The following is a 20,394-nucleotide window of genomic DNA, read 5'->3' as shown; positions in this document are numbered from 1 at the left end:
GTGTTGTGTGGTCACTTTTGGTCTATGAAGCCACTACCAAAACACTTTTCACTAAGTCGAGCTTTTCTCAATGCACTCAGACCTAGTATTAGCTGTGCTCACTTTTTTACCAACAGTAGCTGTGCCTTTAAGTGCTGCCTTTTGTATTTCAAACTCAATATACAGCCTGATTTTACTGGAACATTCTCTCCAGTATAACCTGTCACTTTTAACTTCACTGAGTAAATCTTGCTCTTTACTGTGAGAGTCTTGTAATCATCCATGGATAACAGATTCACCTGGGCTCCTGTGTCAAGCTTGAATGGAATTACTGACTCATTTACAGTCACTGGAACAATCCATTCTGTTTTAGCAGCACCAGCAGTCTGTGGAGAATCCAGAAAGACTTCCTCCATTTCCTTAGCAACTGTGTGCACCTTTCTCTTGGTAGCCCCAGCTTTGCAGCACTTTGCAAAATGATTCTTCTTCCCACAATTATTGCAGGACTTTCCAAAAGCAGAGACATCATTGGAATGGAAATACCTCTACATTTGTTGCATTTGCTGTTTGAGCCTTCCTTTCTGGGAAATACCTTGTGCACTGGCCCTCTGTTTTCACTGTTGCGTATGCCCTGTGCAACTCCTTAGCTTGTGCTTGGGTGGTCTCCACTGCCCTACACATATTCACGGCCATCAAATCTTTTTCACGCAGCAGTCTTTCTCCAAGCCCATTATCTGGGATTTTGCAAACTATTCTGTCTCTAACTAGTGAGTCTCTCAAATCTCCAAACTCACAAGACTTACTCAACGTGTGAAGCTCAGCTAAGCATTGGTCAAAGCTGACATCTTGTTTCTGGACAAAGGGGGAAACAAGATACTTATATCTCTCAAATGTGACATTTTTACTTGGGACAAAATACTCCTCAAATTTTGTCATCAGAGTGTTCAATGTAAAGGCTGTCTCATCAATTTGAAAGCTGTTATAGATATCCAAAGCATTTTCACCAATTACATGCAGAAAACTGCCCACAAAATGCTGGAAGAACTCAACAAGCCAGACAGCATTGCTTGTTGCTTTGGATTTCCAGCATCTGCAGATTCTCTCTTGTACATGCAGAAAAATACACTTCTAATTTTTCAATCAGTCCCTCCCACTCTGCTAGCTACTAAATATATATAAATCACTGTTTGAAGTGTTTCCAGTTACCCGTTAGATTGCCGATAAACTGCAGGAGGACTTAGGTTATCCACAACAGGAACTCTCGGCCTCTCAGCTGAATTTCTTGATGAAATCGGTGACTGCTGAACTTCAAGAAAAACATATTCTCTTGGCTACCTGGCCAACTTTTCACCGTAGTAACCTCACTTGCTGCTCGCACCTTTCGTACTCACACAGTCATTCTCTCAGTCACACACAGTATTCATTGCACCCATCCATGTTCCATGTTCAGTCCTCACACTGACTTCTGACACCAAAATATGTTTGTTCTTAATAAAGACAAACTTGGTTTTACTTAGTAAACACTAGAGCATTTTATTACTGAGTTACTGTTCAAACACCGAGCATGTGCAATCAGGTCATTATCGAAGTATCCGGTTCTATGGTGAACTGCCCGCTTTGCCCACTGGGAACTGAAGTTCTTTATTATGTACACATATTAACACAGAAAATACTGAACACTTATATCCATACAACAAACCCACCAACTCAACCCGTCAGGCTTGCTGGGCCAGCTTCTTTCAGCAATTCAATATCATCTCTGACTGGCCAAGCTCCAAGACAGTCAGGCAGACTCCCTGTCAGGACAGTTCATCCCAGCTGAAATGGAGAGCAACCCTCAGCCCATCATTTCACCCTCCCAGATCCTTACTCCAGTCATCTGGGTCCTTGAGAACCAGATCCGCCAAGCCTCACAATGTGAGCCTGCTCCGGGTTACACTCCCGACAATCACACGTACATGTTGGTGCTGTGCGCTCTGAGGCCTCCCAGTAGGCACTCTCTTCACCCCTCTCTGGCCCATCCAGATGCACGAGGGACTCTGGATTTTCTGCAATGCAGCACTGGTTCTGGTGGTTCACCCTAACACAGACGTACCTCAGTCTGTCACAGCCTGCCCACAATGTGCCCAATCCAATTCCTCCAACCAGTGGCACTCTGGGCTCCTGTACCTTGGTTGCTCAGCATCATGGATTTCATCACAGGTTTGCCACCTAGTGATGGGGCCAGAGTGACCACGACAGTGGTGGACTGATTGTCCAAGGAGGCCAACTTCAATGCCCTACCCAAGCTGAGACAGTGGACCTGGTTCTCCAACATGTAGTTTGCTCCATGTTCTCCCTCAGGACATTGTGTCACACTGGGTCTACAACTTGTCTCCCATTTCTGGTGAGCCTTCTGCTCCCTCCTCCACACCTTAGTGAGTTTGTCCTCTAGCTATTGGCCAGTTAGTCAGAAAGAGCCAATCAGCAAGTGGAGAAGTTTCTACAATGCTGTGCTGCCTCTAAACCTTCCACATGGAAGAAGTATCTAGTCTGTGCCGAACCTTCCCACAATTTACACACTTCTACTGCACACTTTGAAATGCTTCATGGCTACCAACCCTTGTTGATCCCTGCAAAGGAAACTATGGTGGTGGTCCCGTCCATCAGGGTCCTGGTTCGCTGATGATTCCACAGATTCACTACTCTCTGGGAAAAGTAGTTCCTCCTCATCTCCCAGCATAGCCAAACATCTGTGCTATCTGAAGTTCAGGATCCAATCTGGGAACCCTCATATGCACCAACTCCACCCTCCCACTTCACCTTCTGACTTACCTGACCCACGGGCTCATGCCCTAACCTTCAAAACATCCTGATTCCTTCACTTGTTAACACCAAAGCCCTGATCCCCCAAAACCATCAACTCCTAATTTTCCTCCAATCCTTCCCACCTTCTTATCCTATGTTCTCCAGTTCTCCAGGGATATGATGGAAACCATGCATAATGGGTGCACTGATTCGCAGCCAAGACTCTGCTCAACACTAAAGGGAAGATGAGAGGGCACTTGATAGAGGTGTACAAGAAGATAAGAGGTATGGATCGGGTGGACAGCCAGAGACTTTTTCCCAGAGTGGAAATGACTAATATGAGGGGATGTCATTTTCGGGTGATTGGAGGCAAGTATGGGGGGGGGTTTAGTCTGGGGTAAGTTCATTACACACAGAGTGGTGGTAGAGGCAGATACATTAGGGGCATTTAAGAAACTTTTACACTGGTACATGGATGATAGAAAAATAAAGGTTTATGCAGAAGGGAAGGGTTAGATTTATCTTTGAGTAAGCTAAAAGGTCATTACAACACTTTGGGCTGAAGGGCCTGTACTGTGCTGTCATGTTCTATGTCTAACTTCTCCTCCCCCTCACATTCATACACACACACACACACACACACAAGCACCTACCTACTCTCCACCACCTGATCTTCAGCTGATCACCATCCTGGTAGCCCTACCCAATCCTCAGATAAAATCCTTGTTGGCTCCAATATCACTATCCAATACCTCATTCCTTGATCTCCCAAACTTCCCTCCGATCTCAGTTGTGATCCTTAGCTGTGATTCCTGCCAACTCAAGTCACAATTGTTGATCAAACATACAACTGCCAGCTATTTTGACTCCTCAAAATTGGCCTCAATCTCAACTTCCTGGCATTACAACCTTATCAAAGGAAGCATGCTGAGTCTATTCCACCGCTTCCTTGAGCATTGAATGCCACTGGCTTTTGAGATGGGAAGGCCAGGACAGAGCCAGCTGGCTTGATTCTGTACTTCCCAGCAAGGTGCGCGAGGTAGTGGAGTGTAAGGACCACTTCAAAGACAAGGACAGTACTAAAATAAGGCAGTGGAATAAGAGGCAGTCACAAAAAGTAACCAAAGAAAACCAAAACTGGTAGACTGATAAATGAGAGTTGATAAAGAATGCAGGGGCTGCAAGTGCTCTTGGATCAGAGGCCACAGAGACAGAGGCAAAGCAACACTGTGATTTGAAAACAAGGATGTTAATGTTTTAAGTCAAGATTTTGTTGGACTGGGAGTAATCACAAGATAGAGGACTGGTATGAAGAGTGGAACAGGTTTGGTGAGAATCAGGACATAAGGAACAGTTTTGATTAGTTACAGAGGTTGTAATTTGGGAAGCTAAAGAGGAGACTATTGCTTTAGTTACATGTAAAAGTAACGAAGCATGATAGAGTATTTCGACAATAGATAAGAAATAGTAGTGTAGAGTTGGATGATGCTGAGTGTTAAACATCTGTGGATTCATTAATGCAGAGGTCCCCTATGTGGAACAGACAGTGCAGTTTGTGTTTGAGCACAGCAATCCACTGGTTATGAGACATGGATATATCAAGGAGACAAATCAGATGGATCTCACTGCTTCAAACTGCTTGTACAATCCCCAGATCACTTGTTCAGCGTATTCTTCACTACTGCTCCCATAAATCTCCCACCATCTCTGTCACTAAACATAAAAACATAAGAAATTAGATCAGGAGTCATCCATCTGACCCGTTGAGCCTGCTCCACCATTCAGTAAGGTCATGGCTGTTCTGGCCATGGATTCAGCTCCACCTGCCTGCTTTTTCCCCATAACCTTTCATTTCCTTACAATGCAAAAATATATCTCACTGCTTCTAAAATATACTGTATCTAATGGGGTAGCCTTTGTTGTTTCCACAGATTCACTGTTCTCTGGGAAAACAGTTCCTCCTCATCTCCATCCTAAATCTACTCTTCTGAATCTTGAGGCAATGTCCCCTAATTCTATCTTGCTTACCAGTGGAAACCTTCTTGACTCTATCTTATCTACCTTTTTCATAATTATATATTTTTATAACATACAAATTGTTTTGAATTTGAGCAAATATAGTCCCCAGCAAATCAATCTCTTCTCACAGGCTAACCCCCTCATCTCCAGAATCAACCAGGTGAACCTCCACTGAAACCCCCAAAGCCAATATACCTTTACTCAAATAAGGAAACCAGAACTTCACGTAATAGCCCAGGTGTGGCCTCACCAGTACCTGTACAATTGCATCATAACATCCCTGCTCTTAAATTCAATCCCTCTGGATAACTTCTGCCACTTTTTTCAGTACTCTAGGATGCACTCCATCACTACAAGTGGACTTGTCTACATTTAGGCCCACTAAGTTGCTCAGTACCATCTCTTTAGTGACCGTGCTTGTACTGAAAGCCTCACCTTTCATCGTATTCAGAGCATTCCTCCCTGGCATGTTAGGCATGTCTTCCACCATGAAGTCCAACACAAAAAAGGCATTCTAAGCCTCTGCCATTTCTCTTTACCCAATATTAATCCCCCTTCTTGGCTTCTGAAGGACCTACATTCACTTTAGCCACCCTTTTCTGTTTTATAATTAGAAAAACTTCTGCTATTTTAAATTTTGCAAAATTTGCTTTCATAATCTATCTCCCTTTTATTTATTACCTGCTTTTCAAAGTTTTCACAACCTTCCAGTTTCCCATTACTCTTGGCAACTTTGTATGCATGAGCTAAAGGACATGTTACCTGACTGCTGATCCTTCTCTAATTCTAAACTCTCATGAGGACGGTTCTGTGGTTGCTATGTCCAGGAGTATCAGAACATCTCTTTTGTGAATACAGACTTTATGCCTTCACACTTAGCAGCCAATATGATGGCTATCCCTTTCTCCTTTTCAAGATTTTAATCATCATACCGCAGTGCACCCCCAAGCAATCTTCTTCATCCTTGAATCCTTGCCATTTTGAAATCAAGCCCAGCCATGTTTTCTCTCTTATTTTTCTATTATCAGGCCTTTCAACTCTTTACCTACTTCAGGCATCCCATCCCTCCCCTCAAAAACATTGTAACACCAACCCAATGACATTCAATCACAGCACTCTGATTCACTCTGTATTCCCCCTTACTCTATTGATGCTATTGATGCTCTATAGGCCATCTCTGACTCCTAGGGTTTCTTCAGCAAGATGGCACCAAGAAATTCCTGGAACTGAGTAATGTTGATAGTTAAACCTATAACTTAAATGCAAATGCTTCACTCTTATAGACAGCTATTTGGCAGTTAGGAGGGCTGTTGGACTGTGGTACTGCACTGCTTTCTACCAATTGTCTGAATGCAGAGGAAAACTGTAGATATCAATATTTTGTCATTTTCCTTCATAAAGCTATGCTGTTACTGCAGAATAATCAATACTGAAGTTTATGTGGGTTAATGGTTGCACTGTACGGCTGTGTTATGGGAGGAAAATATCAAAACATGCAGAAGTAGTTTTCTCAGGATTTCAGGAATCTGTAGATGGTAAAGTAGCAGAAGCTGGTGGCAAAACTATTGATGCACAATCAGTTTTCGGTAGGAAATGTCCTTAAGACTAAACCCAAGAACTTTCCTTTTATTAGCACCCCTCTCCATATTGCAAGAGCTTGGCTTTGCTCATAGTTGAGGGGCAGGTGCAAAATGCAGCCTTTTCAAGGCACTGCAGTTGGATTGACTGAACATCTGTTGAATCATACCTTGGCACAAATCAGCAACTTCAGGAGAAGAGAAAATAACTACTTATGGGGCTGTGGGTGGAGTAGTCTGACATGAATATGATGAATCTACTTTGAAGATACATTTCATGGAAGAAGATAAAAAAAAGTCTCCTGACAACCTATATTTATTTTAAAAAAATTGTATTCTGTGTGTTATGTTTATGGTGAGCCAAGTTTTGATATGTTCAGCTTGCTGTTTAAGCTGAAATGATGGTAGTTGCAAGGGATGGGGGAGAGGTAAGAATACACAGCTTAATAAAATGGAATTCTCCATACTTTGAGGGTTATTTCTATGAACTTGGAGAAAAATTGAATTGTAAAATCTTTATTTTAATGTGTATTTTTAATGGGTGCCAGTAGAGCTGCCATTTTAGGGAGGAAGTGAAGGTATCTGCTTGACCATTATTATGTTTTCACTGCTGCTGTGAGTCTTGCCTTGGCTTCCTTGTTCTCTTGGATATAAGGATGCTGTAATAACCCTGCCACACTGCCAGTGCTACATATCTACTTTTGCAATATCTGACAATATAATAAAGCTTGATGAAAGGTTACTGACCTGGAATGTTATCTCTGTTTCTCTCTCCACACTCTAGGGTGGTGAGATATACACTATTTCTGGTCCCTGTGTCAAGAATGCCATACAACAGGTCACATGATTTTCACCAGGAGGAAAACAGCAAAACGTCATGGTCCAGAGTGATACCGACAACATACAGGCTAAGCCAGGGTTAAGAACACCCAAAATTATACATCTCACATGTATATGAACAAGCTCCCTTAATGGTATTAAATTCTAAAGTCCAACATGTGTATATTTGTTCATTCCTATGAATGGAGAACTAGTTTCCTCCCTTCTCTCCCCAACTTCAGTAATTGTTCTTTCTTGACAATCATAGTGTTTTGATGCCATTCATTATAGCACTGTAGAGATATGATTACCGTATCAAGTAACTTGTGGATAACATTGACGTATAGATATCTGTTAAAAATAGAAACAGTGGATATCCTGTAAGTAAAATGAGGGATGGTATCCTGCAAAATGCTTTTAGGGAGCTGAGTCATTGATTAAAGAGGGGGTATCTAAGATTGTAATCTCTGGGTTACTTCTGATGCCATGTGGTAGTGAGTATGGGATTTAGAGGATAGATCAGTTAATTGTGTAACTAAATGGATGGTTTAGGAGGGAGGACTTTAGAGTTGGAGATCACTGTGACCTATTCTGGAGAAGGTAGAACCTACACAAGTTACGTAAGTTACAGCTAACCAGAAAGGGTCTAACATCCTTGTGGAGAAATTTACTAATGCTGCTGGGGAAGTCTTAAGCTAACTCTTCAGGGGGAAATGGCTCAGAGTAGATATATAGATGGGGGACTGGGAGGTGCAGTTGCCCATTGCACTCAAAAAATGCAAAGTCAGACCAGTTGGCAGCACAGATGTGGGCATGATATGGCTGATGGAAGGAATAAATGGCTAAATTGCATCTACTTTAATGACAGGAGACTGACTGATGAAGATGAATTTAGAGCCTGGATTAACACATGGGAATATGCTACTGTCACAGACACTACTCAGAATTCCAAGGAGTCAAATTTTCAAGTAGGACAGGATGGATATGGAAGAGAATATGGAATTGCATACCAATTAAGTCATCCATTGTAATAATAATAAGGGAGCATATCCTATGAAACTCTTACTAGTGTAAAATATTTGATATTTCAGTAATATTTGAGTAATATTGTAACTACATTGTTTGATTAAGCGTTCTTTATCTACATAATTAATCACGGGTTATATGTAAGATGTACATGAAAGGCATACAGCATTACATTACACCACCCCATCTTATGTGCACACATCACTAAACTAAATACAAAGTAGACCCATTTCCCACTTCCTGTGTTTTACTTTTGATTAGTTACTGGTGTTACAAAGCATAACTATGGCAATAAGATAGTTTTAAAATGAACCGGAGAGGACTACCTACCTGTTGAAGCACAGCTTGTTTTTTATTTTTGCAAAGGGAGGAGAGAGACGTTTGAGTTTATAAAAAATACAGTATGTGTTTTTTTGGAAGGGGACAGAGATATTCAATTTTAAAAAGGCAGAAAACAGACAAAATTGCCAGGTTCATAAACTGAGTACTGGATGATGTATTCTGAATAAATTGAGCAGTATTTTTTGAAGCAAATGTAATAGCCAATGAGAAGCAAGTGCCAGTGTTACTGAGTGCAATTGGTGGAAAAGCTTACAGTTTGTTTAGAAGTTTGACTGCTCCAACTAAACCAGCTGAAATGAGCTTTGCTGACATCATGAATGCTAGAACATTTAGAACCAAAACTAGTGTTGACTGAAGAACATTTAGGTCAGTGGTCCCCAACCTCCAGGCTGCGATTGTGTAGGGCAAGTGAAATCGGCCATCGTCCCTGATCTGGGCTGACATTTACGTGCCGGGCGGCACCTAATTAATTAGCTTGTTTATTTTGGCTTTTTTCTTAAAGATGTACTGGGTGCGTCACGGCTACCATTGCACCCCTGCATGCTTCGCAACCTGGTCCACTGCCCCTGAGGTTGGGGACCACTGATTTAGGTTTCACAAATGGAATTAAAAGGAAGCAGAATCCATTTCAGTTTATGTGGCTGAACTGAAGAAATTGTCTGAGCATTGTCAGTTCACTGATGGGCTTAGTGATGCAATGATAAATCAGTTAGTTTATGGAATCTTGCAAGAAATCACTCAAAAATAGTTCCTATCTGAAGTACAACTCACATTTAAGAAAACAGTTGAAACCACTGTTATCGATGGAAGCATTTGTGCCAAAGACACTGTTGAGTTGCAGTCAGGAATGAAAGAAAGTGTGAAAAAAATTGCAAATTTTAAAAGGAAATCTGCCTAGCCAAACAAATTATACAACCATAAAAATAAATGGACTGCATGGAGAAGAGAAAAATATTTAAAAAATCAAGTTTCAGTTTCAAAAAAAGCACTAATCTGCATGCTGTTGATGAAAAATCTGACCATGATAAGAGTAACACAGGACTGAGTAGCCTTGAAATTTACGATGTGAAAACAGGAGAGAAGCAATATGGCATACACCAGAAATGTCAGCAATTGATTAAAATGGACACTGGCTCAGCTGTTACAGTCATTCCACAAAATGACTTTGAACAGCATTTCAAGGATACTGAACTGAAGCCTGCAGGTATCCAATTAAGAATTTATACTGAAGAAAAGATAACTCCTGTAGGAATGATATTTGTAACAGAGTAACAACAACTAGCAAGCCACATTGGGCTTGTATATGGTAAATTGAATGGAATGTAATTGACTTTATTTCTTACATCCTTCACGTACATGAGGAGTAAAAATCTTTAGGTTACATCTCCGTCTAAATGTGCAGTGTGCAATCATAGCAATTTATAATAGATAGAACAGCCAATGTAATATAGAGTACACGCAGATCAGTGTTAGTTAATCAGTCTGATGGCCTTGTGGAGGAAACTGTTCCGGAGCCTGTTGGCCCTGGCTTTTATGCTGCGGTACTGTTTCCCGGATGGTAGCAGCTGGAACCAGAATTGTGGGGTCATAATTAGCTGAGACAACTACAATTTACTTGGAGATCCATCCATAGTTTTCATGCCACATTCCCTGCAATAGTCAACTGAAAGTGAGTTAAGAAAGGTACTGGATAATGCCACAGTAGTGTTAAAGGGTGGCATTAAAAACTCAAACATATCAAGTGTAAAATAGTGCTAAATGAAAATGCCACACCCAAGTATTACAAGTCTGATCTGGTTCCTTATACGGTACCATCTGTGATGAAGTAGTCAGTGAGCTAAATTACATGGAGGCTAAAGGAATACTTGCTAAGGTTGGGTGGACTCAAAGGTAATGTTAGTGATCCCAGTGGCCAAGAAGAATGGTTTGTCAGGCTCTATGGTGATTTTAAGGTCACCATCAACCCAGTACTGAAAGTAGATCAATACTCTCTACCCAGGATAATGGATATCTTAACAAACCTTTCTGGAGGGAAACACTTCAGCAAAGTGAACTTAGCTGAGACCTACCTACAGATGGAGATGGAAGAAGAGTCGAAAATATTTCTCACCATAAACACTCACAAAGCACTTGATTGCTATAATAAGCTTATTGTTGGAGTAGCATCTGCACATGCTCTATGGTGGAAAGCTATGGACCAGGTACTGCGAAGCTACCCAGCCACTCAGAGTTAACACCAGAAGACACCATTGTTAACAGTGCAGATGACAAGGAACATCTCCAAAATCTCAAGACAGTGTTAAAAAGATTCAAAAATTATGCGCTCAGAGCACAGCATGACAAAATGTGAATTCTTTAAACCAAACATCACATCCTGCGGTTACACCATAAACACACAAGGATTACACAACGTGTGCTGAGAAAATTCAAGCAGTAGTGGATAGCCCAAAGCCAAAGGATGTGTCACAGTTGCGTCCTCTTTGGGATTTGTCAATTACTACAACAGATTCCTGCCAAACTGGCTACTGTGCTCCAGCCCTTGAACTCATGACTACAGATATGGAAGAAATGCATTGGACAAAGCAGTGTGAGGTGGCTTTCCAAAAGACAAAGTAAATAGTGATATCAGATACTGTGTTCACACACTATGATTGACCACATCCAGTGAATCTTGCCTGTGATGCCTCACCTTATGGTATAGGTACAGTCATGTCACATCTTACGAGTGATGGAAGTGAACGCCCTATAGCCTTTGCATCACATTCCCTTACAACAGCAGAGAAAAATTACACACAGATTGACAGGGAAACCTTGAGTCTGGCTTGGGGTGTAAAATATTTTGACCAGTACTTGTATGGGAGAGAGTTTACCCTCAGAATTGATCATCAACTACTGGTGTCCATTTTCAATCCCTCGAAGGGTGCTCCACTAACGGCAGCAGCGTGAACACAGAGAGGGGCTCTGTTTCTTGGAGGACACAATTACAAGATCAAATTCAAGAGAACAACTAATCATGGAAATGCTGATGGATTGCCCTGTTTACCCTTGGAAAAGGAAATACCTAGAAAAATTACAAAAGAGGATACTCCTCTTAATGTATTCGTCCAAATTCAAATCAAAAGTCTCCCTATTTCTGCACAGAAAATCGAAAGGGAAACCAGAAAAAACCTCACACTGTCTCAGGTCTACATGGTAAACCAAAATGGCTGGAATGGGCAGCAGAAATTCCAGTTGCCCCAATTTTACCATTGGTAGAATGAACCCCCTTGAAGGGGTCGCCTTATGTGGAGATTGAGAGATGTTATACCATCCAAGCTGAGAGCTAAATTGTTGGGGGAGCTACATGCTGGTCATCCAGGTGTGGTCAAAATACAAGTATTGGCTCAACGCTTTGTCTGGTGCCTGGGATAAATCAGCAGATCAAGCAGCTTGCTATGCACTGTTCGGGATGCCAAGACATCCAGAAGATGCCAAGAGCAGTGTCTCTCCATCCTTGGGAATGGCCCTCATTGCCCTGGCAGAGGGTCCATGTGGAATTTTACAGACCATTCATGGGCACAAATGCCTTGGTAGAAGCGAATGCAGCGACAAAGTGGCCAGAAATGTTCTCAGTAGCCTGTAGTAGAGCCTCACACACTGTCATGGTGTTGAGAAATTGCTTTTCATGGACTGGTGTTCCAGAACACTTAGTCAATGACAATGGACCACAGTTTGCTGCAGAATAGTTTTAGTCATTCCTGAAAACGAGTGGAATAAGGCTTATTAAATCTGCACCATACCTCCCAGCTACAAATGGCTTGGTGGAAAGGTTTGTCCAGAGTCTAAAGAATACACTATGAGCAATGTCAGCAGAACACACTACACTGACACTGAATCAGAAGCTCGCCAATTTGCTCCTTGCATATATCACAATGCAGAGCAGTTCACAACCAGTGATGCTGTTCCTAGGTCATTCCTTGCGCTGCTTGGATCTCTATGAACACAATCTCAGAAGGAATATTGTATACATGGCAAGCACCTGAGACAAATTGAGGGCTCCTCAAACAAGGAAATTCAATGTTTCACTCCTGGACAAGCAGCTCTACTAGACTACAGAGGTGATCAAAAGTGGTTACTTGGAAAGATTAAGGACAGCATTGGACCATACTCCTACACACTGGAGAATGCTACTGATGTCAACTGGAGACAACACATCAATCAGTTGAGGAGAGCAGAGTCACTTGTTAGATAAGAAAGGTGTCCACGTCTGTCAGAACCACTTTCTGCAGTCCCAAAGTCAACTCCTACAACCACCACAGGGGAGGTCTCAGAACCAGAGATTGCTTCACAGCCACAAGTCTCACCTGCCAGAGCAGAGTAACCCCCACCCCATCCCAACCACCACCCCCACCCTCATCAGGAAAGACGATATCCTACAAGAGTAAGAAATCCTCCACAGTGATTAAATGTTTAGACCTGAATGAGACAGTTTAAAATTTGCTATGCTGTGGATGTTTACCAAGACAGGTGGCAGATCAACTGATGATCCCACTGATGATAGCACAGGGCAGTTAACATCTTAGTCCAAGTGTATTTTCAATTCTTATAGTATACAGTATATACATAGATAGATACTAGATGGATAGATAGATAAGATGACTAGAGAGCAATTTGTGACACATTGGAGTTGAGATGAGATGCATTCTATATTGAGTTGGAGTTTACAGCTAAGCAGGGAGGAGTGTAGTGTAACCACAAACAAGAGAAAATCTGCAGACGCTGGAAGTCTGAGCAACATGCACAAAATTCTGGAGGAACTCAGCAGGCTAGGCAGCATCTATGCTAAAAAGTATAGTCAACCTTTCGGGCTGAAATGCTGACTGTACTTTTTTCCATCAATGTTGCCTGGTCTGCTGAGTTCCTCCAGTATTTTGTGTTGAGGAATGTTGTGTTTTTAATATTTCAGTAATATTTGACTAATATTGTAAATATATGGTTTGATTAAACATTCTTTGTTTGCTTACATAATTCATCATGGGCTATATGTAAGAAGTACCTGAATGGTATATGTCATTATGCCACCAAGTCATACATATGTGCATGCCTCACTAAAGAAAAACTATGTGGACCCGTCTCCTGCTTCCTGTGTTTTACTTTCGTTTAGTTTCTGGAGTGACAAAACATAACAACTAGGCCATTTACATAGAGATGAGGAATAACAAAAAGGCAATGACTTTGCTGCATGTGTACTCCAAGCTTCCACAAACTTAACAGAAGATGAGACTGCAAGAAGGTGCTAATATTAAGGTATATCATATTACCAATTATAAACTAGGATTGATTTGGTGTGAACAGTATGGAGTGAGATAGGATTCTTAAAGTGCATCCAGAAGAATATATAAATAGTCACACAAGAAGAGGAACAGACCTTAGAAAATGTAATGCATGTGGTTGACATGCTGGTGCAGGAGAATTTTGGAGACAGTGCCCATAACTCTATAAGTTTCGAGGTTGTTATGCAAGAAAAAAGATCACCTAAATATCTTACTGGATGATCTTCCTGAGTTAGGCAAAGGCCAATTTCAATATCATAAGACTTACCAGCCAAGAGTAGAATGACTACAAGTAGCAGGAGTAGGTACTATCAGGTAGGTCTACATCAGTCAAAATTGGAGTAATTCAAAAGTGAAATGATGAGAATTGAGAGCCAATGTGTTTTCTTAAATGTGAAAAATATGACATCAAGTCTAAGGAATCATGGATGTCAAAGGATATTGAGGACTGCAGAAAGAAACAAAAAGGGAAACGTATGACAGAAATAAACAACTGAAAACTGAGGAGGCCTTCCGGCATATTGGAAGTGTAGCGGGGGGAATGAAATATCACAGACAGCATGATTAAGTATGTTAAGGGCAAGAGGGTAACCAGGGAATGTACTATTTTAGTACATTAGGCACCAAAATAGCAATGGAGGCAGAGGACGTAGATGAGGCTTTAAATGAAAACATGACGTATTATGTGTCTTATCAAGCTTAAAGGTAAATGAATCCCTAGTGTCTGATGAAGTGTTTCTCAGGCAGTTAGTGGATGCATTTAAGGAGCCAACTGGAGCCCTGAGAGCGATCTTTACTTATTTTCTGGCCGTAGGAGAGGTGCCAGATAAGTAGAGTCGAGCAAAAGTACCTTTATTCAGGAGGGGCAGCAGAGATTATGTAGTAATTACTGATAAGTGAGTCTAGCATCAATGGTAGGGAATTTAGTGGGAAAAAAATTCTGAGGGATAGGATTAATCTATATTGGAAAGGCAATATTCAAAGATGATCAGCATGGCTATGGTAAAGAGGAAATCTTACCTGACCAATTTGATTAAAAGAGGTATCAAAATATATTGACGAGGACAGTGGAGTTGGATGCAGCCCACATGAGCGTTAATCAAACTTTTGACAAGATTCTATATGGGCAACTAGTTCAAAAATTTAGAACTGGTGGAAAGCAAGCTATGGGCAAATTGACTCTGTAATATGAGGCAGAGAATGATGTGGAGGATTTTTTTATGATTGAAAGTCTGTGACGAGTGGGATATTTCCTGTTTGATGCATACTGTACATCATTGATTCTGATATGAATGCACAAAGAATGATTAGCTAGTTTGCAGATGACACAACAATTGAACATTAGAGAAATAGTCTTAGGTTACAGGAAAATATCGATCAGTTGGTTATATAGGCAGAGAAAAGCAACTGAAATGTAACCTTGATAAATGTACTTTGGGAAACTAATGAGGGTAGGACATATGGAGTGAATAGTGGTGCCCTAAGGACCAGAGAAGAACGAGGGACTATGGATCGCAGCCCACATAGATGAGGTGCTGAAAAGGGTTTATGGAATATTCAAATTTTTTTTTTGCTGGGGTGCAGAATATTTGAACGATGAGTTTATAGTGCAACTTTATAAGACAGTGGTTAGTTCACAGCTGCAGTACTGTTCACAGTTGTGGTTGCCAGATTATTGGGAGTATGCGATTGCACAGGGGAGGGTGCAAAGAAAATTCATCAGGATGTCACCTGGGTTGCAGGGTTTCCGTTGCAAGGAGAAGCTGGATAGTTTCAACTTACTTTTCTTGGAGTAGGAGAGGTTGATAGAGGTATATAAAATTATGGGGTGGGGGAAAGGCGGAGATATGATAGATAGTAAGAAACATTCCCTCTTAAACTAGAAAGTATAATTTTAGAGTAAATGATTGGAAGTTTAGAAGGATATGAAGAAGAATCTTTTCCTCCAGAAGGGGTTTATAATCTGAAAATCCCTATCAGAGGAGAAGGAAAGGCAAACACTATCAGGACATTTAGGATGATCTAGATGAGTATTTGATTTGCCAAGGCAGAGAAGGTTTAGGACCATGTGTTGATATGTGGGCATGGTCCTTATGGCTGGCATAGATATGACGGACCACAGGGCCTCTCTCTGAACCACATGACTGCGGTCTGACTGACTGTGCATTTCCAGCACTTTGTTTTCATATTGGATATTGTTATAGCTGGAACCAAAAATATAGCAGTAATTTCTGAATCTATACCAGAAAAAATGTTTTCTAACTTGGTCCAAGGAAGGCTGAATAAATTCCAAGCCAAATGGCTGTGAAATGTGGATATTCTGGGAAAGGGCAGAATTTATTGCCCATTATTAATTGCCCTTGAGTACGTAAAGCTGAGCTACCTTCTCAACAGGCTGCAGTCTTTCTGACATGAATAATCCCACATTAGATATTGTCTTCCCATATTTTGACCCAGTGGTAAAGGGGAATGGTGATATATTCCCTTGACAGAATTGTGTGGAACTAGATGGTGAGCATGCAGGTCGTAATGATCCATAGTACCCTTGCCTATTTTGATGGTAGAGCTTATATTTTTCTGCGACATTTTCTAAAGTTATACTAAGTTACTAATTTATACCTTTATTCTCAATGGGCTGTAACCATAAGCAGGCTATTACACTCTCTGGGCAAATCAAGATGCAGTCTATATATTAATTTCATATATTTCCATAGAATACATGAGGGCATTTGGTCCTTTGAGCTGATGACATCTGGCAGAACAATCCCTTTCTGCACTAAATTACTCTCGGAAATCTGTTCTTCCTGCAGACACATCAGCTCCTGATAAATTCTAATTTACCTACACGTGGAAAGCAATATAGAGCAGCCAATTAATCTACATAGCTTTGTGATGTGGGAAGAAAGTAGAGCACCCAGGGGAAACCCATAGAGTCCCAAGAAGAAAATCTAACTCTACATGGACAGCACCAAAGGTCAGGGTTTAATCTAGTTTTCTGGAACTGTGAGGTACCAGTGCAACTCAATGCAATGCTGTACTGCCAACAATAACAATATCACCCCTAACCCCAGCCTTCATCTGTTTTGGTTATAAACACAGGAAAGATAACATGATTCTGTTATAGCTGAGAAAGAAGGTCTTAAAAGAGTTGCAATATAATATGTTTTAATGTGAGCATAACATATATATAGGAGGAGAAAATATGTAAGGAATGGAATAAGGAAGATACAAGAGAGAAGGGGCAATGTAAAAGATGTAAGGCTAAAAACAGAGGAAACAATATATAGGTTAAAAGTGAGGGAAAGGACAAATGGCAACCTTGTTCTTATTCTGTCTGCAGTGTGAGATATATGCTGTATTTATGGGGAGGATACAGCCAATGTGTTAATAGCTATTTTGATGCAAGTTGATTAAATATTAAACTGTGTGATATGAGTGTATGTTGAAGAGATGTGTGATGTACAGATGATATATCCAGGTGGTATGGAGCCTTGAATGTCTTGTTAACAATGTTGCTAGGTGAAATTTGTTTCAATAGGTTAGCTTCTAGTTTCTATTTATACAGCTGAGAAATATGTGGTGACAATTTCTGGCTCTACACCTTCAACTAACACCAAACTGTCAGTCATTTCTTACATAACTAAAAAGAATTGGCCTTAAAAATAAAGTTAAAAAGAAATTAAAAGCTATTAGTTGCTACATTATATGTACTTAAAAGATAACTTCCTGTCCTACAATCTATACGCCCATGATGTGGATTAGGAAAAAGGGCAAAAGGAAGTTTGCTACTGTTATCAAATGATCCCATTGTAACCGGAATTAAACAGTGAAATGGCTCCACATTATTTAACAGACACAGAAGAAAATATAGAACTTAATTTTAAATTAAAATTTATTTAAAATTATTAATTTTAAAATGTATTTATTGTTAGTAATTATAAAATAAATTTTCTTCTCTCAAACAATTTCCATTTTTACTATATTGTCAGAATCATGTTAATTTATCTTACACCACATTTATAACTTTTGCTTATTTTTTTGTTTGAGTTACCATGTTTCCTAACCAAGTTGAGATTTAAATTAAAAACAAACAGGCAGAATTTTAATATAAACTGCTCTGATTATGAATCTTGTTTCCTTTACCTTTATTATAATAGTCATTTGGTATCAAGGGACACATACTAAAATTAAAAATTGACTCTAAGGTTATTTTTAGCCAGCAAAAATCATCATTGAGATGTCTAAATATGTAAACTTTGTATACTGTAATATGAAGTGTAAAAACATTTATGAAACTTTCTTTTCCCCGTCCTGCCAGCTGAGGCAAGACCAACATCTCATCCCAGAACTGATCCACTGGTAATGTTTTTGAAAATACAAATGCAGCCCAAAGCAGATCAAGTAATGTGTTAACATTTATCAAAGTAGCCATGAGGCTCCCCTATTCTCTATTTAAGTTTACTTTTGCAATAAAAGATCACAATGAAGATTCTGTTTTTGCCACAGCATAGCATCAGCAGATGGCATCCCATTAAAACTTATTATTGATTATAATGTGCCCATTATTCACAAGACCCATCCTAACACCATGCAGTGTTGCTTGATGTTAGGGGGGGGGGGAGAAAACCAGAATAATTTCTGGAAATTATTTCAAGCTCCCAAAGCCCAAAGTTCAAATCTCAGTTCAGTTCCTTAAGGTCAGAATCCAGACTTGCACTGAGGTACGTTCTCAGGCCAAGGGTCCTCTTTACTCTCACCGACATAGATCAAAGGTCTCATGGTACTGCTTCATGCAAGAGCAGAAGGTTTCTGGCAAACATTAACCCTCTACAAAATCGATGTTGTGTCTGGGAGCTCGCTTTGCACGTATTAGCTCCCAGTTTGTAACACCGAGATGCTTTAAACCCACTGGGCTGTTGTAGGAAATACCGAGGTCGTGAAAGGAGCTGGACAAATGAAAATCTTTCTTTTCTTTCTTCATGGAGCCATCCATGACCCTTCCACCATGCAGAATTTCACAATGTGAGACAGACATGCTTGTAGATTTGTACTGGGTTTGTGTAAGTATAGATCAAAGTACTGTAGTGCATGGGACCTGGTCACCTTTCCCAGCATTTAAAGCTCCATCATGTGCTCACTTTGTAACCCACCTCCTTTTAACTGCATTACCGCTGCAAGTTCAAACAATTTGCGCCTTTAAAGCAGAAGAGGCGAGTCAACCAATTTATGGATGAGCATGACATCATGAAGTAAACCATCTAAGCTGATAACCGAATTGAAACGATTACGTTAATAATTTAGCATCTGTCGGTTTAACAAAGCTGGAATTTTAACTTTTGGGAGGAAATAAATAGATATGACTGCCAATGTGAAATTGGCAGAAAAAAAGTAGGCACGGCAAAAGACAGCTTACATGTTCAATGTTGGTGTGTGCTTATGCTGGCGAGTATTTACAAGAGTGTGTGCGCTCTGAAGCAGATAAAGATGTGCAATCGCACTGGTAAATGCGATGGGTGCCTTAAATCTCAGGCAGTGTGTGATTCAGTCTGAAGAGTGTGCCGGCAACGCTCAGAATGCAAAGCAGCGGGTGGCGGTCTGGCCAATTATGCATTCAGTTTCCTGTCAATCTCAGCTGAATAGTAACTAACAGCTTCCAAGCCGCACTCCTTTTAATTTAAGATCGTAATCGGTTTAGCAAATAAACCGAGGATTTGAATAATACTCCACCTATCGACCTGATCGCCCTTGTCTTTCCAGTTAATATCACTGCTGCATACTCCCAATTTTTTTCAAATATTTTGAATTATTAATTCAGAGCTTTGTCTATCGGCGACTTGTTTAAACAGAACAACCCTTTCTGAGGAATCTTCCGCGGTGCAGTCCAATTTATTGTGGGCAGTCGGGTACAGGCAATGGGAAGTAATTTAATCCCACAAGAGATTGTATGACAGTGATCGCATTTCGTGTTCTTTGTTCCCTTACCCCATGTAAGGAGCGACATCATTAACAAGCTAATTATTTGACTTAGTCTCACCTTCTTTTCCTCATAAACATTCCAGACAATATCCTTTCTGTTTCACACCTCCGTCCGTTCCCATTTGTTTCTGCTGAGCGACGTTAGGAACTTGATGCTAGATGCGTTATTTCGCTCCCATTCAATAGAGAGAGCGCACGGTTGATATAGAGCGCTTACATCTCTCGTCCAGGTTCGCCAGGATTCAAGCACAACAGCCCCAAATCTGGACTCAGTTCCGGCGCAGATCAATCATTGCTCATTTTAATCATCTGTAGAACCTCCGCTTGACGCAGGGCCGGAGCTCAGCGAAGAACGAGCCGCCTTTCAGGCCGAGCCGGCCCTGGATTTCTGGGCGAGTTTGACTGAAACTGGACCTTTTTTGAGATATAATGTGAGACGTAGACAGGACGACTCTGCCGGTGAGTAACTGGCATGAAACAGTAAGCGTGGAATGTGGGGTTAAAACAGACACGAGTGTGGATGGAGGGGGAGGGGGGAGGTGAGCGAGAGAATATAT

The 20,394-nt window shown here is 40.8% G+C and overlaps 1 long non-coding RNA gene across 1 annotated transcript in view; it reads right to left on the bottom strand.

The window, feature by feature from the left end:
• LOC134351848 (uncharacterized) overlaps window positions 1-20,026 on the bottom strand; it is a 137,795-nt gene extending 117,769 nt beyond the window's left edge. Inside the window, exon 1 of the long non-coding RNA XR_010019278.1 lies at window positions 19,896-20,026. This is a non-coding gene — a long non-coding RNA (uncharacterized LOC134351848). The remainder of the gene's footprint in view (window positions 1-19,895) is intronic.
• Between the last annotated feature and the right edge of the window lie 368 nt (window positions 20,027-20,394).

The sequence above is a fragment of the Mobula hypostoma genome, chromosome 9 (assembly GCF_963921235.1).
Source record: "Mobula hypostoma chromosome 9, sMobHyp1.1, whole genome shotgun sequence".
Taxonomy (NCBI): domain Eukaryota; kingdom Metazoa; phylum Chordata; class Chondrichthyes; order Myliobatiformes; family Myliobatidae; genus Mobula; species Mobula hypostoma.
Note: the sequence above shows the minus strand (reverse complement) of the source record. Positions and strands in the feature narration are given on the sequence as shown.